This window comes from Dendrobates tinctorius, unplaced genomic scaffold (genome assembly GCF_039654945.1).
Source record: "Dendrobates tinctorius isolate UK_male_01 unplaced genomic scaffold, ASM3965494v1 ptg000047l, whole genome shotgun sequence".
In the NCBI taxonomy this organism is placed as follows: Eukaryota; Metazoa; Chordata; class Amphibia; order Anura; family Dendrobatidae; genus Dendrobates; species Dendrobates tinctorius.
Genome location: NW_027361715.1, coordinates 2156253 through 2184035, shown reverse-complemented (window position 1 = coordinate 2184035; position 27783 = coordinate 2156253). Strand labels below are relative to the sequence as shown.

The 27783-nt window shown below is 46.5% G+C and overlaps 1 long non-coding RNA gene across 1 annotated transcript; it reads left to right on the top strand.

The window, feature by feature from the left end:
• Window positions 1–119: 119 nt before the first annotated feature.
• LOC141089687 (uncharacterized) lies at window positions 120–27783 on the top strand. Its single transcript, XR_012232371.1, has 3 exons — window positions 120–509; window positions 10147–12336; window positions 27063–27783. It is a non-coding gene; the product is annotated as an uncharacterized lncRNA (long non-coding RNA).

Here is a 27783-nt window from a genome sequence, read left to right as displayed (position 1 = left end):
TGATCATGGAGAAAGTTGCATTGCTACTGAATGCTGATACTGTTTGTGTCTCAATCCCTCTGTTCTCACAAGGGAGCCCCCCTCCCAGAACACAGACACCCTTTGTTTGTTCATTATGACTCTGGAGCTGCCATGAGAGTCCTTCATCGAGCCGCCTTGCTGAAATCCGGTCCGTAATGCTATGGCTCGGCGAACATGATGTGACAAGACAGCTTCTAAGCTGATCTACCCTATATCCCACATACACTTATTGCTATCGAAAGATCCAAATATTCCAGCACATCTAATGAGTAAGACTCTGTTGAGTTGAAACGCGTAAATGCCTGTCTTTACCATGGTTTTTTAACCTGTATCCTGCTTTTGGATTTTTAATGAAGATTTCTCAATAAAGATTCTATTTTTAAGTAAGAAGATGTGCTGGAATATTTGGATCTTAGCATTTATGTCAGCTTGTGACATTTCCTAGCACCTTCATCAAAGAACTGCCTCCAACGTGACAAGAAAAACAGGTGAGCAGAATATATTCATTTTTGGACTTATTGCTATCGAGTATCAGTTTGATGACTTTGTTGTTGTACTGATTTATTCTTACTTATTTATGTTATTTATATCGCGCCATCTCATTCCACGTTGTGTTAGCATGTCGTACTGTTTGTATGTTGAGTCCTATGAAAATGGACATTACTTGGACTTATAATGTAGAAATTAGCCCATAGCACTCATCGGGGACATACAGGAGACCAGGTCTTCATACCTACAGACAGACGCAACGTCCAAAAGTCCAAGGAGCTCACTAGGTCACGATACCTATAGAGTAGAAGGACAGCATCCAAACTTGAGAAAAGTAATGAAACTTCTTTTATTCTGCCAAATACGGTGCAACGTTTCGATAACACAAATTTTGGGGTATTACCAGCGTGACAAAAATTTGTATTGTCGAAATGTTGCACCGTATTTGGCAGAAAAAAAGAAATTCTATTACTTCTCTCAAGTTTGGATGCTGTCCTTCTACTCTGTTTATTACTTGGATTCATGTCATGGACTATATGTCATGATATCTAAAATGTGTAGAAATTGTTATATAAGGATCATAAACTCTGGTTATAGCCATTACGTCATAATGATTAGATGATGAGCAAATAATCAATTTTGCCTTGAACTTCATAAAAAATTTGGATTCATCATAAGCTGAATTTTTTTGTAACTTGATTTATAGGAATTCAGCAATGCTTTAACGTAAAAATTCTTTAAGTATAAAAATGCAAAGTCAGTGAACAAAAGGGAAATCTAAATCACCAATGTTTGGTGTGACGGCCCAGTACCAAATTATCAATTATTCCAGATACACTTGCACACAGGTATTGCAGGATCTCAGTTGGGATGTTATTCCAAACACCTTAGAGAAGTAACCACACATCTTCTGTGGATGTCTCTTGCGGAAATCCTTCTGTCTTTTCATGAATTCCCAGACAGTTTCAGTGATGTTGAGATCATGCTTCTGACGGTCTTATCATCACCTACAGGACTCCTTGTTCATTATGCTGAAGCTAGCTCTTATTGACATCGGCTGTATGTTTGGAATTGTTGTTAAGCTGCAAAATACATTTGGACCAAATTAGAAGTCCCCCCAGTGGTATTGTGTGATGGATAAGTATCTGCATGTATTTCTAAGCATAGAAGACACCACTAATACTGACCTAATCTCCAATGGTATTTACTGAAATGTAGTCCAAAACTTGCAGGAACCTTCACCGTTACTCACTGGTGCCAGTGTAGGGTACAGCAGGTTCTCAGGATGCAGTGACGAGACACGAGACTGAGTGAGGTTTGTAAAATTAACCTTTATAAATTGTAGCCGCCAGGCAATATTGAGCAAACAAAAGGGATCAACAACAACCGGTCCACACAGGGACCCAACAATATTAACAACACTTTCCTATTATAAATGCAACTAACCCGGTTTGTCCGGGTGCTATAGGCCACGTATGGCCAAACTATGGGTCCTTATTTCCTATAGTAAACTTATCCTTCCAGGGGTCTTTCAGGTACACAAACGTGGCCGCGTAGAGGTCGCTGATGCGGCTGCCCTGACGCCTCGATATCCAGGGACGATTGGGCTCGACAGGCCCTGAATGATCATTGCCGTTGGGGCACAACAGGCCCTGAAGAATCTGTGCTGTTGGGGCACAACAGGCCCTGAAGGATCTGTGCTGTTGGGGCGCAACAGGCCCTGAAGAGTCTGTGCTGTTGGGGCACAACAGGCCCTGAAGGATCTGTGCTGTTGGGGCGCAACAGGCCCTGAAGAATCTGTGCTGTTGGGGCTCAACAGGCCCTGAAGGATCTGTGCTGTTGGGGCGCAACAGGCCCTAAAGGAATCTGAGCCGGCTCTAGTCCCCAGTGCGCAGGAATGTCGCAGTCGCTCAGGTGACCATTGACCAGCCTCTGCTCAGGGTCCCTTTGTGGATGGGGCATGGGCCTCTGCTGTCGCCGATGGTCAGAAGGTGTCCACTGAGGCCGGTAATGGAAGGGCCGCAGCCGTGGGCAGAGACAGGGAGGTAGTGTCCAGGCCGCCGACGCCTGTCGGTGCGCAGTTACAGCAGCGGCTGGGGGTCGCGGACCAGCCGCGACGTGGCGAGGGAGAGCGAGTCCGGCTGTTTCTGAACGTGAATGACGGGCGGCTCCCGGTGGGGGTTGGGCACACGTAACTTGACGGTCAGTTGGTCGCTTACCCTTCACAGACCCCTGCTGGCCTCTCAACACCACTACGCCCGTTACACTGCTTTCCTCTGTCAAGCACGGAGTCTTGTCCCTTGTCAGCCTCTCTGCCAACTGCCAACTGAGCGCGCCCCCTGCTCCTTTTATCCCTGCCCTCAGTCGCCCAGCAACCTTCAGTCGTCTTTCTCCCTTTGTTGCCCCCACGACGTCGTTTCTTCAGGAACCCTGATGGCGGTCCCCTTAGTTCCTATCCAGTCGCCCTATGGGAGTCCTCCTCCCCACACCTGCAGACACCCATATTTATACTGCTCTTCAGACCTTCATTAAATTGATGTCACAGCCAAATATTTCACATTTGGACTCATCAGTTGTGACGAGCGTCAGCTTCTGCTGAGTCGTTTTTCTTCTTTAGAGTGGACCCTCTGGGTCGTGGCACCCACCACCTAGGGTGAGCTGACTTATGAGGAACCACCCCCTATACAGGGAGTGTCAAGGGCAAGACCAAAGGGGTGAGCCACCACGACTGCTGGCACCAGACGGCCGGCTCAAGTAGACACTAGATACGAGTGCCTGACGACAAGGACGAGCAGGAAGCAAGACAAGACAAGACGTAAGTTCAAGGTATCTTCAGGATAACATGCAGTGCAAAACGTGAGAACAAGCAAGCACGGCAAGGTGCGTGCGTGGGCACGCCAAGGTCCATAGCATGGTACATGCCAGGTGACACGCCAGGGTACAGGCAAAGGCACAATGGCATCGGACTCCGGACAGCTGGCAACGATCGACATGATCAGGGCATCAGGCTGCGGACATCAGCTCTGGACATCAGGCCGCAGTCATCAGGCTTACGATCTCTGGCAGCAATCGGCAGGTTCCGGGTATCCGGCAGGCAAACCAGGGTTCAGGCAAGGAGGCACGACAGATCTCCAGGCATGGTGCGTGTTAGGGATCATGCCGAGGTCCAAGGCAGGATTCCAGGCAGGGTGCGTGCTAGGGGCACACCAGGGTCCAGGGCAAGGTGCAAGGAAGGGTGCGTGTGTAGGGGACATGCCAGGGTTCAAGGCAAGGTGCAAGGCAAGGTGCGTGCGTAGGGGACGCGCCAGGGTTCAAAGTTCAACAAACAAGACAGGGTGCGTGTGTAGAGACACGCCAAGGCATAAGGCACAAGGCAGAGTCCTGCGCGTGCAGAGAGACACGCCAGGGTCAGGGTTCAAGGCAGAGTCCTGCACGTGCAGAGGGCACGCCAGGGTCAGGGTTCAAGGCAGAGTCCTGTGCGTGCAGAGGGCACACCAGGGTCAGGGTTCAAGGCAGAGTCCTGCGCGTGCAGAGATACACGCCAGGGTCAGGTTCAAGGTAGGGTCCTGCGCATGCAGAGAGACACGCCAGGGTCAGGTTCAAGGCAGAGTCCTGCATGTGCAGAGAGACATGCCAGGGTCAGGGTTAAAAGCAGAGTCCTGCGTGTGCAGAGGAAACACCAGGGACAGAGTACAGGCTAGGACCTGTGCGTGCGAGAGGGCACAACAGGGGGCATGGCAAGGCCTGCACGTACTTTTACAGAAGCATGTGGAGGTATGCCACGGGGCAGGCGAGGGCCTGCGTGTGCTAAGAGAAGCACGGAGAGCACAGTGCAGAGACAACGTGAGTGCAAGGAAGCACAGAGAGCACGGCTGGGGCACTGGCTAGCTGGACGGGCTGCAGCACAAACAGGCGGGCAAGACTCCAGCGAACCCGACTGGGGCATAGCAGGCGACACAGCTGTCACTGACCGACGAGCATGGCTGAGGCTCAAGCAGGCGGGCACGGCTGAGGCACAAGCAGGAGGCTAGGAAGGCCAGGCGCATGCAAAGGGCACACGAAGAAACAAGGCAAGGCAAAGCAAGAAACAAGGCAAGGCTAGGCGAGAAACAAGGCAAGACTAGGCAAAAAACAAGGCAAGACTAGGCGAGAAACAAGGCAAGACTAGGTACGGAACACGGAGCGGAACGTAGACAGAAACACAGAGCCAGGTCAGAGAGAGAACAGAGCTAGCAGCGGAGCGTAGGCCGGAGCCCAGAGCTGGGCCAAGGCAGAGCCTTGGGACTAGCGTGGAAATGTGCAAGAGAGCACGATCGAACAGAGTCTAGCAGCGGAGCGTAGGCCGAAGCCCAGAGCCGGGACAAGGCAGAGTCTTGGGACTAGACATGGAAATGTGCTAGAGAGCACAAAGGACAGAGTCTAGTAGCAGAGCGTAGGCCGAAGCCCAGAGCCGGGCCAAGGCAGAGCCTTGGGACTAAACATAGAAATGTGCAAGAGAGCACCAAAGGGCAGAGTACGGAAAACCAGGCAGAGATAAGAAACATGAGAAGCACTACAAGGCTCAGAATAGCAAAGACGAGACATGGCGAAACAGGCTAAGGCAGAGAACAGCGGAAGTTCTACAAGGCAAAGCAAGGCAAGGACAAACATGGCACGAGAGACAACACAAGACATGGCACGAGACAAGAAGCAGAGTACAAGCACAGAGCGTGTGCAGAGACGCATGACAGGGCAGAGTGCAGAGGCACAGAATACAGAGAGCGACCAAGCAGACCAAGCAGCCATGCAGGGAGGCAACACAATACTCAGGCCCCGACCATAAGAAGGGGCGGTCTGATATAGCACCATAGCACCTGCAGTTCCGGGTCAGGATCAGGGAAGGACTTCCGGTTCAGATCCTCCAGGATCATAGAGGGCATCGCTAGAACAGCCTGGGTAGAACCATAGAGCAGGTCACATGATCAGCAGTTCCAGGAATACAGCGGATTGCAGAACCAGAGCAGGGCTGGAACATAGGAAAGGTCACATGATCAGGGGTTTCCTGGAATACAGCGTATTGCAGAACCAGAGCAGGGCTGGAACATAGGAAAGGTCACATGATCAGGGGTTTCCAGGAATACAGCGGGATGCAGAGTCAGACAGAGATGGATGGTTACCCAGCAACAGCGTGCAGCCATGAGGTAAGGCGCGCGTGCACACTGCTCCAGGCAACTTGCGGCATAACAGACATGGCGGACTTGACAGACATGGCGGACATGACAGACATGGCGGACATGACATCAGTCCAGAGCACCTGCTTCCATTTGCTGCACCCCCATGCCTATGTTTTTGTGTATTGTTGAGTCGTTTGCTTCCATTTTGAAGGTATGATTATTATCCGATTATTCTTCAATGAAGATCACTTCTGGCCAGACTTCTCCACACAGCAGATGGATGTAGCTGGGTCCAACGGGTTGCTGTCATTTTTTAGCTGATGGCACTACTGGACATCTTCTGACCTCTTTTCTTTGATTGGCCACTATGTCTACGGTCCTCAACGTTGCCCATTTCTTGGTGTCGTCAATGCTGAGAAATACAGCCAGATGCCTATCTATCATGCAAAATGATCAGGGAGGCATCTGATTGGCTCCAAATTTATTCTGCAACAACCCCAAACATACAGCCAGTGCCATTAAGAACTATTTTTTAGCATAAACAAGAACAAGGAGACCTGGAAGTGATGATATGGCTTCCACAGAGGAATTCGGCAGGGAGGTTGTTCCAAATATCTTGGAGACCTAACCACAGATATTTTGTGGATGAACATAGGTTTGCGCAAATCCTTCATATATTGATGCTGAAATCAGGGGAATTCAGCAGGGGATTTTGCCTTCAAAAACTATGTGCAAATGTATCTAGAAGAACTTATGCTGTTTTGAAGGCAAAGGGCGATCACACCGAATATTTATTTGATTTAGATTCTTCTATGATTTGAACACTTAGCAAATAGTTAATCAGTGATTTTCTAGTATGAGAAAAATCGATGTGGGTTTCATCAGTGAATTTGTATCAGGTCGGGGTCACACTAGAGAGGAATACGGATGCGTGAGAGGCGCTAAAAGCACGCATTACACACGGACAAATGATTCTCTATGGGGCAGCTCCCAACAGCCGTTTATTTCTTGTCAGTATTCTACGGTCCGTGCCAATCGCAGCATGCTGCGATTGTCAGCGTACTACGCCCGTAGTACGCCAATGCAAGTCTATGGGTGCGCTAAAAATAGGCATTACACACGGAACACACATGTGACTTGCGAGAAATACGCACCCGGTGTCTTTTAGAAAAGCCGGCAATTCAGTGCGCTATACAGTAAACTCACACTGACAGGTTTACTAAAGAAACGAAAGAATAGATATATACACATAGAATACATATATATATATATATATATATATACATACATGTCATTGTGACAAACATATATATATATATTTATATTTCACAGAGTTCTTCATAGCAGAATAGCCGCTAATTCAATTGCCGGCTTCTGTCAAATCATTCCCCAACCCGACATGAAATGACACGTGGTTTACATTAATTAAACCATTTCATTTCATGTTTTTTTATATGTCCCTGACTAATAATTAGATGAGGGTTTGTGTGCAAAATTTGGGTGGTGTAGTTGTTATTTTAAAGGGTTAATTCGTTGTAAAAAAAATGTGTGGGCTGGGCTTCCGCTGTAATTTGTCAACCAGAGAGGTTAAGCAGGTGAGTGAGGGCAGATTTTAATAGCCATGAAAGGGACCATTGTTTTTGGCCCCCCCGCTACAAAAATCTGCCCCCAGACACCCCAGAAATGGCGCATCTATAAGATGTGCCAATTCTGGCACTTATCCTCTCTATTCCCATTGCCCTGTAGCGGTGGCGAATGGGTTAATATAACAAAGGGTTAATGTCACCATTCGATTGCAAGGTGACATTAAGCCGATTAATAATGGAGAGGTGTCAATAAGACACCGATCCATTATTAACCCTATACTAAGAAAGGGTTAAAAAGCACACACAGACATTAATTAAAAAGTCATTTAATGAAATAAATACCCCAAGTTTTTGACAAATTTTTATTAGTCTGGTAATCCCCAAAAAAATGACCTGCAAAAAAAAAAACATAAAAAATCACCAATATCCTTACCTCTCCGCGCATCTTATAGATGCGCCATTTCTGGGGTGTCTTGGGGCAGATTTTTGTAGCGGGGGGGCAAAAACAATGGTCCCTTTCATGGCTATTAAAATCTGCCCTCACTCACCTGCTTAACCTCTCTGGTTGACAAATTACAGCGGAAGCCCACGCATTTTTCTACAACGAATTAACCCCTTAAAATAACAACTACACCTCCCAAATTTTGCACACAAACCCTCATCTAATTATTAGTCAGGGACATATAAAAAAAACATGAAATGAAATGGTTTAATGAATGTAAACCACGTGTCATTTCATGTTGGGTTGGGGAATGATTTGATAGAAGCCGGCAATTGAATTAGCGGCTGTTCTGCTATAAAGAACTCTATGAAATATAAATATATATATATATATATATATACAGTCATGGCCAAAAGTATTGACACCCCTGCAATTCTGTCAGATAATATTCAGTTTCTTCCTGAAAATGATTGCAAACACAAATTCTTTGGTATTATTATCTTCATTTAATTTGTCTTAAATGAAAAAACGCAAAAGAGAATGAAGCAAAAAGCAAAACATTGATCATTTCACACAAAACTCCAAAAATGGGCCGGACAAAAGTATTGGCACCCTCAGCCTAATACTTGGTTGCACAACCTTTAGCCAAAATAACTGCGACCAACCGCTTCCAGTAACCATCAATGAGTTTCTTACAATGCTCTGCTGGAATTTTAGACCATTCTTCTTTGGCAAACTACTCCAGGTCCCTGATATTTGAAGGGTGCCTTCTCCAAACTGCCATTTTTAGATCTCTCCACAGGTGTTCTATGGGATTCAGGTCTGGACTCATTGCTGGCCACCTTAGAAGTCTCCAGTGCTTTCTCTCAAACCATTTTCTAGTGCTTTTTGAAGTGTGTTTTGGGTTATTGTCCTGCTGGAAGACCCATGACCTCTGAGGTAGACCCAGCTTTCTCACACTGGGCCCTAAATTATGCTGCAAAATTTGTTAGTAGTCTTCAGACTTCATAATGCCATGCACACGGTCAAGCAGTCCAGTGCCAGAGGCAGCAAAGCAACCCCAAAACATCAGGGAACCTCCGCCATGTTTGACTGTAGGGACCATGTACTTTTCTTTGAATGCCTCTTTTTTCTCCTGTAAACTCTATGTTGATGCTTTTGCCCTAAAAGCTCTACTTTTGTCTCATCTGACCAAAGAACATTCTTCCAAAATGTTTTAGGCTTTTTCAGGTAAGTTTTGGCAAACTCCAGCCTGGCTTTTTTATGTCTCGGGGTAAGAAGTGGGGTCTTCCTGGGTCTCCTACCATACAGTCCCTTTTCATTCAGACGTTGACGGATAGTACGGGTTGACACCGTTGTACCCTCGGACTGCAGGGCAGCTTGAACTTGTTTGGATGTTAGTCGAGGTTCTTTATCCAACATCCGCACAATCTTGCGTTGAAATCTCTTGTCAATTTTTCTTTTCCGGCCACATCTAGGGAGGTTAGCCACAGTGCCATGGGCTTTAAACTTCTTGATGACACTGCGCACGGTAGACACAGGAACATTCAGGTCTTTGGAGATGGACTTGTAGCCTTGAGATTGCTCATGCTTCCTCACAATTTGGTTTCTCAAGTCCTCAGACAGTTCTTTGGTCTTCTTTCTTTTCTCCATGCTCAATGTGGTACACACAAGGACATAAGACAGAGGTTGAGTCAACTTTAATCCATGTCAACTGGCTGCAAGTGTGATTTAGTTATTGCCAACACCTGTTAGGTGCCACAGGTAAGTTACAGGTGCTGTTAATTAAACAAATTAGAGAAGCATCACATGATTTTTCGACAAGTGCCAATACTTTTGTCCACCCTCTTTGTTATGTTTGGTGTGGAATTATATCCAATTTGGCTTGAGGACAATTCTTTTTGTGTTTTTTCATTTAAGACAAATTAAATGAAGATAATAATACCAAAGAATTTGTGTTTGCAATCATTTTCAGGAAGAAACTGAGTATTATCTGACAGAATTGCAGGGGTGTCAATACTTTTGGCCATGACTGTATATGTTTGTCTCAATGACTTGTGTGTATATATATTTATATATATATATGCATTCTATGTGTCTTTCGTTTCTGTTAGAAACCCTGTCATAGGGCTCCATTATATGTCCATTTTGCAAGCCGGCGAGAAAATCTCGGCATACGGATGCCATACGGATTACATACCGATGCTGACATGCGCAAAATACGCGACCACACCTTGTGTCACGTCCGCCATGTCCGCCATGTCCGCCATGTCTGTTTTGCCTCATGACCCTGGAGCGGTGTGCACGCGCACCTCATGTCTGCTATCCTACATGTTCCCTAGAGCAGTGTGCACACTCACCTCATGACTGTTGGGCTGCAAGATGCCTGCATTCTGCTCTGCCTTCTGCAATCATCTCTGCATGTCTGAAACCCTGATCATGTGACCTTTCCTAGGATCCAGCACTGTCCAGTTCTGCAATCATCTCTGCATGTCTGAAACCCTGATCATGTGACCTCTCCTAGGATCCAGCACTGTCCAGTTCTGCAATCATCTCTGCATGTCTGAAACCCCTGATCACGTGGCCTTTCCGAGGATCCAGCACTGTCCAGTTCTGCAATCATCTCTTCATGTCTGAAAACCCTGATCATGAGACCCTTCCTAGGTTCCAGCACTGTCGGGTTCTGCAATCCTCTCTGCATGCCTGGAATCCTGATCATGTGACTGCTCTGTGATCCTGAGGATTGAACCGGAAGTTCTCCCCTGGTCCTGACCCGGAAGTGAAGGTGCTAATGCCCTATATCAGACCGCCCCTCCCTATGGTCAGGGCCTGATTATTGTGTTGCTTCCCTGCATTGCTGCTTGTCTGCTGGGTCGCTCCCTCTATTCTGTGCCCGTGCACTTTGCTCTGTCGTGCGTCTCTGCACATGCTCTGTGCTCGTACTCCGTCTCTTGTCCTGTGCCTTGTCTTATGTTTGTCTCTCGTGCCATGTTTGTCTTTGCCTTGCTTTGCCTTGTAGTACTTCCGCTGTTTTCTGCCTTAACCTGTTTTGCTATGTCTCGACTTAGCTATTCTTTGACTTGTAGTCCTTCCTCTGTTTTCTGCCTTGCCTGTTTCGCCATGTCTGGTCCTTGCTATTCTGAGCCTTGTAGTACTTCTCGCGTTCTTGTCTCAGCCTGGTTTTACGCACTCTGTCCTCTGGTGCTCTCTTGCACATTTCCAAGTCTAGTCCCAAGGTCTTCCCTTGGCCCGGCTCTGGGCTTCTGCCTATGCTCCGCTGCTAGACTCTGTCCTCGCTCTGACCTGGCTCTGTTTCTGCCTATGTTCCGCTCCGTGTTCCGTACCTTGTTTCTTGCCTAGTCTTGCCTTGTCCCTTGCCTTGTTCCTTGCCTTGTCCTTGCCTTGAACCCCGGCGTGGGTTCCCCTTGGCTGTCTCCTGTGCCGTGGTAAGTGCCTCGTGTTTGTGTACAGCCGTGTGCACTGGCCAGTTAGGCGTGCCTCATGCGTGGCTCCTAGCACGCAGCCCTTCCTTGAACCTTGGCGTGGCTCCTAGCACGCACCCTGCGTTGAACCCTGGCATGGCTCCTAGCATGCACCCTGCCTTGAACCCTGGCATGGTTCCTAGCACGCACCCTGCCCTGAACCTGGCGTGGCTCCTAGCACGAAGGTTCCTTTGCCCGCCTCCTGTGCCTTGGTCGTGCCTCGTGCTGGCGTTACAGCCGTGTGCACTGGCCAGTGAGGTGTGCGTCCCACGTGGCTCCTAGCACGCGTCCTGCCCTGAACCCTGGCGTGGCTACTAGCACGCACCCTGCCTTGAACCCTGACCCTGGCTTGTCTCTTTGCACGCGCAGGACTCTGTCTTGTTTCTTGTGCCTTGGCGTGTCTCTACACACACACTCTGTCTTGTACCTTGTGCTTTGGCGTCTCTACACACGCACTCTGTCTTGTACCTTGTGCTTTGGCGTGTCTCCACACACGCACCCTGTCTCGTTTTGTGAACCCTGGCGTGTCTCCTACACACGCACCTTGCCTTGCACCTAGCCTTGAACCCTGGCGTGTCCCCTACACATGCACCTTGCCTTGCACCTAGCCTTGAACCCTGGCGTGTCCCCTACACACGCACCTAGCCTTGGACCTTGGCATGTTCCCTAACACACACCATGCCTGGATATCTGTCGTGCCTCCTTGCCTGAACCCTGGTTTGCCTGCCGGATGCCCGGAACCTGCTGATCGCTGCCAGAGATCGTAAGCTGGATGACTGCGGCCTGATGTCCGGAGCTGATGTCCGCAGCCTGATGCCTTGATCATGTTGATCGTTGCCAGCGGTCCGGAGTCCGATGCCATTGTGCCTTTACCTGTACCTAGGCGTGCCACCTGGCACATACTATGCTATGGACTTTGGCGTGCCCATGCGCGCCTTGCACGTTTTGCTTGTTTTCACGTTTGCACTGAATGTGATCCTGAAGATCTTAATGAAGATACCTTGCACTTACCTCTTTTCTTGTCTTGTTTCCTGCTTGTCCCTGTTCGTCAGACACTCCCATAGTGTCCCCCTGAGCCGGCCGCCTGGTCCCAGCAGTCGTGGTGGCTCACCCCCTTGGTCTTGCCCCTGACACTCCCTGTATAGGGGGTGGATTCTCATAAGGTAAGCTCGCCCTCGGTGGGTGGGTACCATGACCCAGAGGGTCCACTCAAAAAATGGGCTCAGCAGAAGCTGAGTCCGTCACACCTTGCTTACGGATGACATACGGAGCACTATTTAGGGGTCATTCATCCGTATTACGCATGTAAACTACGGACCGTATTTTGCGTCGGTTAGTGTGACCCCGGCCTCAGAGTTTGATCAGTGTGTCATCTGTCACCACCAGAGTTTCATCAGTTTTTGTCGGATGAGAAACCAAAGAAAAAAATAGCCCATGAAAATTATTTTAAAAAACCCATTTTTATCCAACACTTGAGTCACTTGGATCAAAATCTGATATGTCTCTGTGGTTTTGTTTTATGAAAACCCACAGATGTGAATGGCCCCTTTATAGGTACGAGTGAAAAGCATGGATAAAACTTGTACACAAAAAGCACGTGTACCCCCTGATGTTGGGAAGGGGTTATAACAAACTGCAGCCGAGGAACACAGATTTTTCTAAAACCAGAAAAACGGCTTAACTTCTACAAAAAACAGTCAGCTAGTAGCCAGGAAGAATTGCTGTAGGTCCTTACATTAGAAGAAAACGGTCCTAGAGTAGTTATCCCTTCTTCCATCAATGCCCGGTGTTGTAGCGCTTTTTTAAAGGCTCCATCATCACATCTCACACCCTTGAATGGCTATTAGGTTTTACCAGTAATAATCTTTCAATTTGCCGATCTACAAAGCGTGAAACATCATATTTAAGAATAAATTAGCGCTGAATAGGGAGGTGGGAAATTATCTTTAACGTTTTGTCAAAATCATATGACCTTTTTATAGCGCTGATTTTCACCTTTTTTTTTACGTTTTATACCGAAGAGACTGTAACTATCAAAGTGTTCTTGTCTTTATTTTTCTCGCTCAGCGAGTTTGGAAAGCAATATATAAAATTATCTGTAAGTATATGAATTCTGCCTTTAGCGTTCAAACTTCTTTTGTGTTCAAGAGTTTTCCTCTGTTGGACCCCATTTATTTTGTTATTTGGTTTTCACACACTCCAGAACACGATCCTGCATTTCTGCCCCTGTGTGATCTGGTATTAAGAGTATCCTGGTAAAAAAAAAGGATTACAAACTTTTTCTGTTTTGTTTTTTTTTATTTTTTTTTTTTTTAATATATATAATATAGTTTTACTGGAACATTTCAAGCTCAATCAATAACAAGGAGTTAAAGGGAGTCTGCCAGCAAATTTAATCCCCCTTTAACCATTTATATGCTCATGTAGATCACTGAAAGATAAATGCATTGATACCTTTCTATTTGCTGTCCCTTGTGTTATTCTAGAGAAATCTACGATTTAATAAATATGCAAATGAAGCATTAAGTGCTTTGCCCGCCCAAAGCACCTACAAAAAAAAGTCTGCTTCCTAGGTCATTGATGTCCCTAGAGCCTGCCTCCCTTTTTTGATTGATAGCTGTCTGTCTCAATGACATCAGCTAGACATTCCGCTATTAATTAAAAAAGGGTAGGATGTAAATTAACTGAGTAGGCAGATGTTTGTTAGGTGCTCTGGGCAGGATGAAGCACCAAAGTCTTCATTTGCATATTTTTAAAAAAAATCAATGATTTCTTTAGAAAAAAGCAACGGACAGCAAATAGAATGGTATCATTGCGATTATCTTTCAGTCACCTACATGAGCATATAAAAAGATGAGGGGCGTTAAACTTACTGACAAATTCTCTTTAATTTCTTTCTCTATTTTCCTTGTTTTTCTTCTACATTATTGAAACCAGTGAGAATTTTGAGCTAAAAAAAAATAAGCGGTTCCCGACTTTAAAACTGCAGAAAAATCAGATTCGGTACATGACAACTTCAGCTGAATACTTTTTTAAGGCCACGTTCACACGCTCAGTATTTGGTCAGTATTTTACATCAGTATTTGTAATCCAAACTCAGGAGTGGAACAATTAGAGGAAAAGTATAATAGAAACAAGTCACCACTTCTGTATTTATCACCCACTCCTGGCTTACAAACACTGATGTAAAATACTGACCGTGTGAACGTGGCCTATGTCACAGTCAGATACCTTACTTTCTCTGGGATCAAAAGGATTACAAACACTAAAAGATATTTTAACTCAGTCGGTTGGGAAAAATTGTGACATGTACACAGCCCCATAGAATATCATAGGTACAAGAGCTATCACATGTAGCAGTCATACAATAAATCGGACATGTGAATGATTCCTAAGTGAATTGGAAAATATTAAACGAGCAAAGAAAAAATTATTCCTTTTTGTTTTTTTTTGTTTTTTTACTTTTAGAACATTTTTTGGTGCACTTTACCATAAATTTCTCTATGAGAAGAAAAACGTGTGCAAACAAATTACAATTCAAAAAAATCTATGACGAAAATAAAAATACCACCCAAAAATTTTGCAAAACACATGTAATTCTGGGCATTTTTGTAAGCCTCAAAAGAAACAACAGCAAACAAAAGAGCAAAAAAACAAAACAAAAAAAAAACAGTGTGTTGGAAGCCAAACTGATGAAAACCACAACATAGGCTGTTCGTGATTTCATAGTAGTATTTTCCCCCTAGATATATGGAAAATAAGGTAAATGCATGTAACAAGGACCCCAAGGTATTAGCAGTGTGGGGCACAAGTCTCCTTGGATACTGAGAATTATATAAATAATGTATTTTCACCTGGTTTTACTACATACTTTTGGATAGAATTGAGCACATTTTTCAAAATTCGGTTCAGATTATGATCGAATATCGTTTTTGCAATATTCGCTGAACTCAGCCGAATGTCATTGGAGTCAATGGGAGTAGAAATGAACAAATATGCTCAGAGCCAATCATCAAACATAAATTTGGCATTAATAGGGTACCAATATTAACACGACACAGCTGTTGGGTGATTCAGGACCAGGGGCTCCTTCCATGTCCCTATCTCTAGGGGGCGCCTTAGGTTGCCCTATTCCCTGGGATACTTCCAAAGGTGAAGATGCTGGGGCCTTCCCCCTTGCCCTGTATCTTGAGTCAGCCCTCCATCTGTTCTCTTCCCCCACCCAGGGAAGAGGGGAGCTATTATCTACCGCAGTACACCAACCTGACAAACAAGGGTTAACAGAAAACTCCAGGCATACAAAATATTCACTCTCATATAACAGAGGAATGCAGCGGGAAGTGAAGGTAGGGGGGAAAAACAAAATTAGAGAAAGGAAGGGAATTACCACGCATACAAACCAAGCAACAGTCACAGATAACTCCTCCAACTCTCCTTCTCATATGAACACCTCTCCTCCTAAGCCATGCAGCAAATGCTAGCTCTGACAAGGATTTGCATCAAAGCCCAGATTATAAAGGGAGCGGGAGTGGTAACTGCGAGCTCAGGGCTCTCCAACATGGCTGATTAAGGCCGGTTTCACATTTGCGTATGGAGAAGCTGCGGACTTCCTCCGTGAAGATCCGCCCATGACCGCACCTCCTCCAGTCAGCTCCGCCTCCCTCGGCATGCGGCCTGCATACCCTATCTTTAGCATTAGGTATGCAGGCTGTGCTGATGTATGCGGATGCCTCTGCATGCGTCATTTTGACTGTGCGGCGACTGCACCAAAATGCAACACTTTGCGTTCGCCACACAGTCAAAATGACGCATGCCGACAGAGGCAGAGCTGACTGGAGGAGGTGCGGCCATGGGCGGAACTTCATGAGGACGTCCGCAGCCCTCCGCAGCTCCTCCATACGCAAACGTGAAGCCGGCCTAAGGCCTCTTTCACACATCAGGTTTTCGGCGTCAGGCGCGATCCGACGCTTTTGACTAAAACCGGATCCGGCGAAATGCAATGCCGGATCCGGTTTCCCCCCCATTGACTTGCATTAGAGCCGGATCGAGCCGGATGGCCATGCGTTTCATCCGATTTTCGCCGGATCCGGCAATGTGACGCGATCCGGCGTCTGGAAAAAATGGAGACTGTAACGTTTTTTGTCTCCGGCGAAAAAGCCGGACACGCCGGATCCGGCGTGTCCGGCTTTTTCATACAATGAAAGCCTATGAGCGCCGCAATGCGCCTGATCCGGCGACAGACGGATCCGGCGGCCGGATCCTGTTTCTTTGGTCTGAGCATGCTCAGTAGCTCTGCCCACAGGACATATATAAAAGCAAGACAATGGGACCCTCAGCCACACCCAACATGCCACCCAAGCCAAGAACCAGGAGCAGGAGAAGGCAGCAGACATCTGCAGCAGCAGCACCATCAGCACCACCCCAAATGGAGCAGCATGCTGAACAACGGGAGGGGAGTCCAGCAGCAGATGAGAGACGGTAATTATCAAATCCCCCATTCCTCCAAACTAGGGCTATGGAATATCAAGATATTCATTGGCCCTTTGTTTCTCTTTATTCAACAGCCGCCCAATAGATGCAGCAGCAGCAGCAGCAATGGCAGCAGCAGAAACACCAACCACAGCCATGGAGTCTGGCCATGAGGAAGACAGCACATCTTCTGGGAGCCCTCCCTCGCATCGTCAGCGTTTGACGGTAAGTTTTTATTTCCAAAATCCATCATCTCTGTAATATATGTGTATTCATTGCCTTTTATTTCAAAACAGGAATCACAAGATGAAGAGGAGCTCCCAGAAGAAGAAGGAAGGGGTGGACAGACACTTGGAGTGGGCTCACAATTGGTAAGTTTTTTGCATCAAACGCAGAAACACAACATCACACTACACACAACACATAGAAAACAATGTTCTGCAGACCACACACAGTAAACAAATGCCTACATCCAAAGACATAACATTTTTTGTTTTCTTCTCTAGTCTTCCCAATCTGGTGCTCGGCCAAGAGGTCCTCGCAGTGCCTCCCAGGGTCGTCGGCGACAGCAACGCGGCGGTCACCAGCGTGTAAGTATAAATATTTTTGCTTTGTTTTTTTGCACTTTTTATTTCATTTCTTTTGTGGAGGCTAATTATGTTATTTTTGTCTTTTTCTTTAACAGCCTTCACAGCGTGCTCCCGACTCTGACGGTGAGGATGGAGGGATTGATGTGGACCGCCTCATCGATCTCGTCAGAGAAAGGGAGCCGCTCTGGAATATGGCTGACCGCCGCCACGCTGACCTGATCGTTACCCGACGACTCTGGGAGGAAATCTGTTCGCTCCTTGTGGACCGCTGGGAGGACCTCGAAGCTCGGGCCCAGATTAAAGAGCGTAAGTATATACAGTACCGGTTGCTTGATTTAAACCAGTGTTTCCCGAACTCCAGTCCTCGTGGTCCCCACGGATCATGTGTTCAGGATTTCTATTTACTTTGGAAATCCTGAAAACATGACCCCTGGGGACCATGAGGACTGGAGTTTGGGAAACACTGATGTTGTATACTAACCACTTTGTCCTTTCTCGTTTCAGGGGAGAGAATTGTGAAGCGGTGGCGGTCTGTGAGGGATCGTTTCAAGAAGGAGTTCAATAAAGAGATGCGGGCCCCCAGTGGATCTGGAGGACGCAGGAGCAAGTACAAGTACGCACGAGCCCTGTCGTTCCTCCGGGAGACAATGCTCACCAGAAGGTAAATATTACACACCACATGTGACAAAAAAATATTTAGATGTAACTTTTTTTTTTCAGCCAGGGCCATACCATGTCACTATTTTAATTGTTTTTTTTTCTCTTTATTCCACAGCACGGTGAGCAGCACTCGGGAGCCTGCACGATTGGACCCTTCTGAGGTGATCCCTGAGGAGACCGGCACCGAGGGACACTTCGACCGCCCCGGTACATCTGCACCTTCCCAGCCTTCCCACACATTCGACCCATCTGTCCCATCCACCAGCACAGGAGCATCGTGGCCGCCTACATTACATGAAGCTGCTGGTGAGGAGATCGCTTTCCCTTTACCCCACCCTTCTGCCCCTGCCACCTCTAGTACACCTGCGGGTACTGGGCGGCAGCGGCAGAGGGGTCAGGAAAAGACTTATGCGCCAGAGTTCTTGCATCTGAATGCATCTTTCCAGAACTGTCTAAAAGTCTTGTCAGAGCAAATCTCCGCAGGCTATCAGCAGATCAACTCCAGCATTCTGGAGGTGAAGACACTTCTGCAAACCATGCATTCAGAAGCAAGATCTTCGCCAAACCACACCTTTTTCAGGTCTGTTGTGGAGCGCATGGAAACGCTCTCTCCTGCCGAGCAGATGCATGTAATGCATTCATGCCACGCTGCTCTCCAGCAAGTTACCTCCCAACCTCCTCCTCCCACCACCACAGTAGTTCCTCCACCTGCACCCCCTCCAGCCACTTTCCATCCTCCCCCTCCTATTACATTTACACCCCCTCCAGCCACTTTCCATCCTCCCCCTCCTATTACATCTACACCCCCTCCAGCCACTTTCCATCCTCCCCCTCCTATTACATACCATCCACCTCCCCAGCACCAGCAACCTCCCCAGCACCAGCAACCTCCCCAGCACCAGCAACCTCCCCAGTACCAGCAACCTCCCCAGTACCAGCAACCTCCCCAGTACCTGCAAACTCCCCAGTACCAGCAACCTCCCCAGTACCAGACATCTCCCCACTTCCAGCAACCTGCCCCGTACCAGACATCTCCCCACTTCCAGCAACCTGCCCCGTACCAGACATCTCCTCACTTCCAGCAACCTGCCCCGTACCAGACATCTCCCCACTTCCAGCAACCTGCCCCGTACCAAACTCCTTCCCCATACAACTTGTCATCAACATCATCTGCTCCTACAGTCCCTGCCCAACCCTCCACTCCACCACCCACCACCTCTTCTGCTTCCCACATGTCCACCCATTCTGTAGTTTTTTCCACACCTTCACCTCTAACTGTTCCTTCCCCACCACGATCCCAGTCCTCTCTCCACACTCCCAGTGTCGAAGTGTCCCGCAGCCCCTCCAGCAGTATTTCCACCACACACTACACAGATTTATAATGTGTGTATTTAAATAAAAATGACCAGTTTTATGGTTTCAAAGCTTTATTAAACAAGTTTATTAAAATTTTAAAAAAGTTTACTAAAAAAAACATTTTTCCATAAAAGTTAAATTATTTTACACTGGTTGTCTGTCATTTCTTTCTGCGGCGAAAAAGGTTAAATACAGGGTATTTAAAAGGTGAAATGGTATTCAAAACTAGGTATATAACTGTGGGTAAATTTTAGCTTTTTGCCACAGTTGTGTTCCTGGTTGTGTTTGAAGCAAAGTATTTCACCTAAAAAGTTGTGTTTATTGTTGGTGATTTCCTAACAATGTACACAACTTTTGTTAAAAGGTGAAATACTTTGCATAAAACACAACCAGGTACACACCTGTGGCCTAAAGCTAAAAATAGAGACCATGACAAGATAGCCAACTTTGGTTGGCAAAGGTATATACTGTTGGTACAGAAGGTACACAAGTTTGGTTAGGGCACAAATCTTTCACGCTCTGTCATCCTGCCAGTGTACTCTGCCTTGAGGTGACATAAAGTATAGTGCAAAATTGTCCCTCATTACTGAAACCGTCACAGAACTTCTAGTGGTAATGTCATGGTAATCTTGCAAGGTGGTTTCTTCAGAGGTGTCCTCAATGGAAATGGGTTCCTTGCAGATAACAAAATTGTGGAGTACCACGCACGCTTTGATCACCTCGTCCACAGTTTCTGTCTTGAGGTTGATCGCAGTCAATAGGACCCGCCATTTGGCTGTCAGAATACCAAAGGTACATTCAACCATTCTTCTTGCTCTTGTGAGGCGGTAATTAAAAATGCGTTTTGGTCTTGTCAATCCTCTGCTAGAGTACGGTTTCAAAAGGTGTTCTGACAGCTGGAAGGCTTCATCCCCTACACAGACAAATGGCATAGGTGGACCAGATGTTTGCGGCAGCGGTCTAGGTGGTGGGAACTGGAAGGTGTTTCCATACAGTTTACGCCCCATGGCAGACAGTTTGAAAACTTGAGAGTCATTGGAGCGGCCATAGGCCCCAATATCAACCGCAATAAATTTGTATTCCGCGTCAGCGATGGCCATGAGGACAATTGAAAAATATTTCTTGTAATTGAAATATTCAGATCCCGATCCAGCTGGCTTTACAATGCGGATATGTTTCCCGTCCACAGCGCCCAAGCAGTTGGGAAACTGACATATCTGTTGAAACTTGTCAGCAATTTCAATCCACCTCTCTGTTGTGGGCTCTGGTAAAAACTCTTCAGCTAAGGAGTCCCACAGTGCACGGCATGTGTACTTCACAATTCCAGATATGGTGGAAATCCCGAGTCTGTACTGGAAATGCAGTGACGAAAGGGATTCTCCAGTTGCAAGAAATCTGTGGGGAATTAAAAAACAATAAATTAGTTTTAAATCACAGCATTACATACCAAAACTGAGCTATAACACTTGGAGATACAAACTACCACCAACAAGATTGCAGTGAAAGTGTGCTCTGATGCGAGCACATCCAAAAATGTGGCTTACCTTAAAGTCACCATCAGACGCTCTGCGGGTGAAACAGAGAAGCGGCAATAGGTGTCCGCTTTTCTTATGAGGTGTGCAATGCGCTCCACCAAGTAATCAAAATTCTCCATTTTCATCCTAACATATCCAAAAAATTTATCCGGGTTTCGTCGAAGGTCCATGCAGAGTGTAGAATAGACCCCACGCGTCATTCTCTTGGCTGTGATGGGGTGGATCCACAAAACGTCATCTACGATGCCTGATGCGCTGCTGTCTCGCTCTCTCCTTCTCCAGAACAATCACCCTCAAACGATTCGCCTCCGCTGTAAAATCCGCCAGATTCTTCAAAATATTTCCAATGACAACATCCATCTTCGCCAGTAACTTGCTCTTCTCTCCAACCTGCACTTTCTCCTCTACAACCTGTCAAAGAAGGGCTGTAGGAACATGCTATATATAGTTTTCCAGTAGCCAATCCCGTTCGGAAGGCCACAAGGGTCAATTTTAAAAACCGGATCCGGCGTAATCCGTCGAAAAACGGATAGAAAAACGGATGAACCGGATGAGACGGATCCGGTTTTGTCTGTCAAGAAAAAGACGGATCCGGCAGAAAACCGGATCCGTCACATCCGGTTTTACTAAACATTTGCCGGATCCGGCGTTCCGGCACGACGCCGGATCGCGCCTGACGCCGAAAACCTGATGTGTGAAAGTAGTCTAACCCCTGTTCTGTCAGAAGAAATAAACACCATTAAAATGAAGGAAAAGTGCTTTTTGTCAGGGCAGGAGAGGGAGCAATCAGACGCTGTGGTCTTCTAGCTCCTCTCTGTTACGGAAACCCCGTGACAAACATGGCACGAATATGGCAAATTCAGATTCAGCGACCGATTCCGAACATATTCGCTCAACTTTACTTTTGGAGTGTTTTTTCAGCTATTCTTCGCTGATTTTAAACCTTCTGAAACACACAGGTTTATTAGAAAGTATAATGACTATTTTCTTATTCGCAGCTAATAAACCTCATGTATATGTCCTGAGCTCAGCATCAGTAAAACACACCGCTAGAAATCCAACTACTGACAGCGCAGACAGTAAGACATTTTAAGATTCAAAAGGCTGGTGAAAAGCGTCAGACTTGCCATTTGTTTCCTTCCCATCGTCAAATTCTGTTTCTATATCTGCAGTGTCTGCGTTACACATTGACACCAAAAGATCAACTCTTTTCTGTAACGAATACTCCACGGGGAGTTGACAGGAAAACATAGATATACTTCAGGGACTTTATATTTCAAGAAAGTAAAGTGAGACGCATGGCAATAGTTTATAGGAAGTAAAATCAGCAGAAGGAAAAGAAGAACTGACGGAGTCGTACCAAGGATCCACGTTGGGTCACGTTCCACGGAGGGGTGGTGGCCAATGGTTGTGAATGAATGAAACGGCATTGTCAACGGATGCCATAAAATAATAACGGCTTTATGAGGCTCATTATTATTATTAAAATGTAGCCTAATAATCTCATCACTACTAATTATAAATAACTTTAAAAAAATATGTTCCGATTGCCACTTTGCTAATAACACTTCCCAGTGTCTTTTACAGCCAGAGGTGTTTCTGTTGCCACAATTATCACACTTTCCGTGTGAACTGGCACACAATAAAATGTGCATGTGCAATTCCGGGACTGACAGCCCCCCCACCTCCCCCCTAGATTGACTTGCTAATTGCATCTGTCAGATTTGAAGAGATGCCTCCGAGCTGGTATAGCTCCTTGTCTCGTGGGGGCACCAACAGTGGGAAAAAGGGAGTTAGGAGCCTATAAATTGCTCCCGGCTACAGGCCTGGCAAAGTTAAACAAGCAGTAGTATGGAAATAGGTGATTTTAGGGGACATACCAACGCCATTTACAGATACAAATGTTACTGTCGTTTAAGCCTGTCTGATGTCGGCTTTGTGATCGATACGGGCGCGTTGGAGGAGAAATTGCATAAACCATTTTCTTCTTGTTACCAAGTGGATGTTACAGGGATAAGATCACTTTGTCTTTCACATTCACTCGGAGATACAATTAGGATTCTAGTGATACACCTTGATATAAGTATTTGGAACTTTTGGGATCTTTGGTTTGTTATGTTATGTTGTCTTACGATAGTTTTTATTATCGAGTTGAGCTTTGGTTAGGATGACATTTTCTTCTTAGGGGATCCAGATCCAGAATAACTGTGGTTTTGCTGCTCTTCAACTACTCATGGGCACTAAAGCCTACCAGTGTGAAGTCTTTATTGATGTCATTTTGAGGGCCTTTTTGATTTATTTTTATTCCATTGTTTTTGTGTGGAGGTGACGTGATCAATAAACAGTGATTTTGCCATTTTGATTTTTTTCCCATTTAGGCCTTCACAATGTGGGATAAATGTTAGTAATAATTATGTCCAACCCAACTTCATCTTCTTCTTCAAGCAACTCTGATTCGCCGGTTTCTGCTGTTCCAAGGCTTTGTCAAAGGCTTGAGGAAGGAAGTTGAAGATATCTCTATACACGTCTTGTTTTAGATGCTCCAACAAACTAGTCCCACCCAGCATGGATGTGGACCAAGAAAAAGGAGGAGAGCGTATATAGTGCTTGAGGAAGGAACTGCTGGACCATCTGAAATAGGAAGTATTGGGAGATATCTATAAATTCTCCAGTCGAGACCTTGGCAAAGCCTTGGATTTGCAGGAACTAGTAAGCAAATAAGAGTCTGAAAACAACAAAGAAGATGAAGAAGAGAGCGGAAAGCAAGAGTATGTGGAAGATGATTATGCTCAACTCCACCTTAAACATACATTCTCAGTTTGGCCAAGTGAGCATATTTACTACAAAGGGAGGAGGGAAAAGACTGCAAGCAGAAACATTATAGAAAAGGTGAATTCTGCTGGGAAACCTTGGGTTCTGGCATTCATGTGGAAGTTACTCTGACACATACTGCCTACCCAAGGATCGTACAGACCAAGTGTGGCGCCCCCAGGAATATGGTCGCCACAGTGGCATTGCCTTCCTCCTAGGGAGTGTGATGCCATGCTTGGAAGCAAAAAAGGATCTCTCTGGCAGTTAACCACAACACACAACACAGTTCTCATTCCAGGCCAGCAGAGGGAGCTCTGAACAACAAAACTGGGGGAAGAGCTGCTCTCTGGGGGCCAGAAAGGGAAATTAGGAGTTCGTGTGGGGAGGGCAGCATGTATGGACGTGGAGGAGAGGAGCTGGAAGATTGAGCAGAGTTCAGAGCTCACTTCTAGCTATAGCGCATGATCTGGAGCCCGGTCTCCAAGGTTGTATGGATACTGATGTTCCTGCAGCATAAACCGGAGGAATAGGAAGCTGTAAATGCTCTGTTCCCATATAAGACTCGGAGGCACAACAGCAACGGGTGAGCCAGAAGAAGAAGAAGGCCACAGCTGTCTGCCATACGAGAGAGTTCTAATTGAGAACAAGCAAGTGGAACTTCAGTGTAACACAGTACTGCAAGTACCTAAGATAAGCGCTAGAAAGGAGACTACACAACCCATCTGCATAGAGAGATTCCTAAGTTGCTTCCAGGCCAGCCAGTCTCTGTTCCATCTGTAATCTGGAATTCTGGACTGCATTTACCAAGCAAAGTAAAGGTAAAAGAAACTGCACCCTATTGTGTCCTTGCCTTCTTCCTGCAAACTCTCCAGCACTGCTACATCTCTGTGCCAGACACTACACCCTCTTCCTCAACACCTATCCTCTTCATCTACTCTGCCCTGGGACTGCAGCCCTACCTGTGGAGGGCTACAACATCATTGCTGCACCACACCATCTGTCCCAGAGGATCTGTTTGCAGCGTCGGCTTAACCCCTTTATTGCCGAGCACCACAGGTGGCGTCACGTATCATCCACTCATAAACTTTAACCAGCCACGTTTTAACCCCTTTTTACATGGACGCCCAGGGCCACGGACCGGGTCACCGCTACTGTGACACTTCCCTCTGAGATACCGGCCCGGTACCGAGTACCCAACTGCCCTGGCGGGCGATCCACAAGTACACACCTTAACGGCTGTGGTATATCCTAATGGCATTTGACTCTTTCAGTAGAACACTGAGCCTTGTCAAACTGCAAGATATGTTCAGGAATGGTTGAGGAACATGACAAAGTGTTCTAGGTGTTGACTCCAAATTACATAGATTTCAATCCAATCAAGTATCTGTGGGATATGCTGAAAAAACAAGTCCGATGACTTTGTCATCATTTACAGGACGTTAAGGATCTGCTGCTAACCACTTAGTTCCTTCATCAGTTAGAGCTGCTTTGGTGCCTAGTAAGTCTTACTCGTTATGGGTTGAGTGCTCTTGATGCAACGTGTATTGTGTAGTGCGCCAATACTTTTACCAATTTTTTTTTCTGCCTGCAATTCAAAATGTTGTTGTGCTCCATGAGTAGAACTACACTTGAAGAGGAGTAACCTTAGAAAACAATGTGTTAATGTTCTGCTAAACTAATTTTATTGCCAAATTCATGGCATGGAAAATAAAAAATAAATAAAATAGCCAATCTCCCAGCTCCCATCGGCATGTGGACAAATGCCTTCAAGGTGGCACCTTGATGGGGGTAAATTACTCCCCCACTGGGAGGTTATGTCCGATTTGTGGTTCGCTGCACGACATATGGGTAGGAAGCAGAAAGGTTTAAATGAAAAATAAACGGTAGAAAGCCTATTAAAAGTGCAATAATGGAAGGCTATGAGGCACATCTTGGTTTTAATTTCGGTGTAAATGGAAAACAGGACTAGGATCTGTACAAAAGTAATAGATTATCATGTCCCTTGTAAAGTACTTATATTATCTATGTGTCTATCTGTAATCTACGGTATTTATCTATTATCTATCTATTATCAACTATCTATTCATCTATTTATCCATCCATCTATTTATCTATCATCTATCATGGTGGGAACTTGTGTGCATTGTTTTTTTTCAAGGGGACTCTATGCTCAAAATATTAAACCACTGGACAGATCAGGCACATCTCACCAATTTTGGATATGATGCCAGCAATTTGAAAATATTTAAAGTTGTACTCTAATCTGGGACAATTATGGCATATTGTAATGTGGCTAAGGGTTGCATAGTCAATGAGAGGTATGTGTCGCAGAGATGTTTTGTCTCATTAGTACCCCAGAGTATTTTCTCTTGTGCATGAAAGCACTAAGATGTTTGTTTGTTGCACCTGGGACCGGGTTGCGGGTAGCTATGAGATATGGGCGGCTCTGGCTACCCACATACCTCTCATCTGGGTGTGGTTTACAACCTATATAATGGGGGCTGTTGTTTGGCACATGGTCTGTGTGTTGGGAAGAAGGCCTCCAGTGTGTTTGGCTCCAGACCGAGCCTGAGTACTGAACCCTAATCCAGCTTGTGTACCCACAGGCCTGGCGGAGCAGAGCCCTGCTATGGACATTTTGTATTATGTTTTGCCTGACCTGAAGGCTGCTTGTTTTCTCTTTGGCTTCTGGGGTTTATGAAGCAATAAACCCTCATGAACTTGTGAGTACAACCCCTATATTAACAGACTATTCCATAAAAGTCCTATAGGTTCAGGTTTCACACTGGGAACAACATTTATCTCAAGATTAGGGTCCCATTGTGAGCTGTCAGGATTGAGAGGTGACAGATTTCTCAGTCATTTTAGGAATAAAAGGTCAGGAATAACACACAGCTCTGAAAATTAGGGCATAGCTAGAACGGTCGAGGGTGGTTGGTAAATGTGGACCTAAGGCTACACCATCTGGGGTCAAGAACCTTGATTGTTCATTTCCATGCTCCAAATGCATTTATGTTTTTGTGCTTTGCGTATACCATTGTGTTACATCACCTGCTGCCACGCTCCCCGCTACTCCCCCTGTGCCGCTCGTGGCCGCGTCCTCTGCTCCGCCTCACGAGCGCCGGCGCGCTCTCCTCTCCCTGCGCGCTCCCGGAAGGCGCGCGCATCCTCCTGCGTCCTCTCCTCCGCCGCCGCTGCCGGCCTTCCGTGCCCGCCGGGTGCGCCTGCGCACTGCGCGCCACTAATCCTGCTTTCACTGCTCCACCTCCTGTCCCCTCCTGACCCGGAAGCGCTGCTTGCCGCCCTATATCTAGCAGTCCCGCCTCCTGCTCGGTGCCTGACTATCCATTGTGCCTAGCACGGCTTATTCAGGTCCCCTCTGCTCTGCACTTCTCCTGCCTAGCGCCTTGTCCTGTTTCTTCTGTGCCCAGTCTCCTCTTGTGATTGCTCCCTCTGTTTTTTCCCTAGTGTCTGCTTCGTCACCGGTCTCCAGCTCCCGCCGCAGGGTCTACCTCTGTCTGCCTGGATCCGTACCTGCCTAACCTAACCTTGTGGCTATCCCTGTTCTCTCCCTACTGTGTCCCCGGGTACCAGCTTCCGCGGCGATAGTCTCTCCGAGGCTTGCCCCAGACGCTCCCTGTATAGGGGGTGGTCCACTTGGCCAGCTCGCCTCGAGGAGGTTCGTCGTCGCGGTCCTGCGGGTTCACTTCCGGTTCCCCTCAGTTCTACAGCATAACACATTGTATCTATTAAAGCTTGTTTTAACAAGTATTAGTTCACCTGGTTGATACGGGCTCAACTTACTAAGTCTCTTAGCTGAGGGTCACGGTACACAACACAGACTGAAGGCGATGATTTCTTGCAGTTTTGTTTTTACATTTTTGGAAATAAACTACATATTTTTGTTCACCTAAGAAGCTGCATATTCTCCATTATTTTGTTACTTCCAGGTGTTGCCACATGATCCTGTGCTACTGCCTACCATCAATTGTCCAGGTGAGCTGTTTTTTTCTCTTTTTTTTTCTATGAAGTCTATAATCCAGTGGACTTGCTGGACGAAACATGGATCAGCGAGGACCAGGACAGCAGGAGTATGTAGAGCGGCAGATGGGCAAGCAGAGCTAGAAGCACTAGATACAGCACTGGATGGAAATGCAGATAGCACAGGATCGGCAGTGACATTTATGCA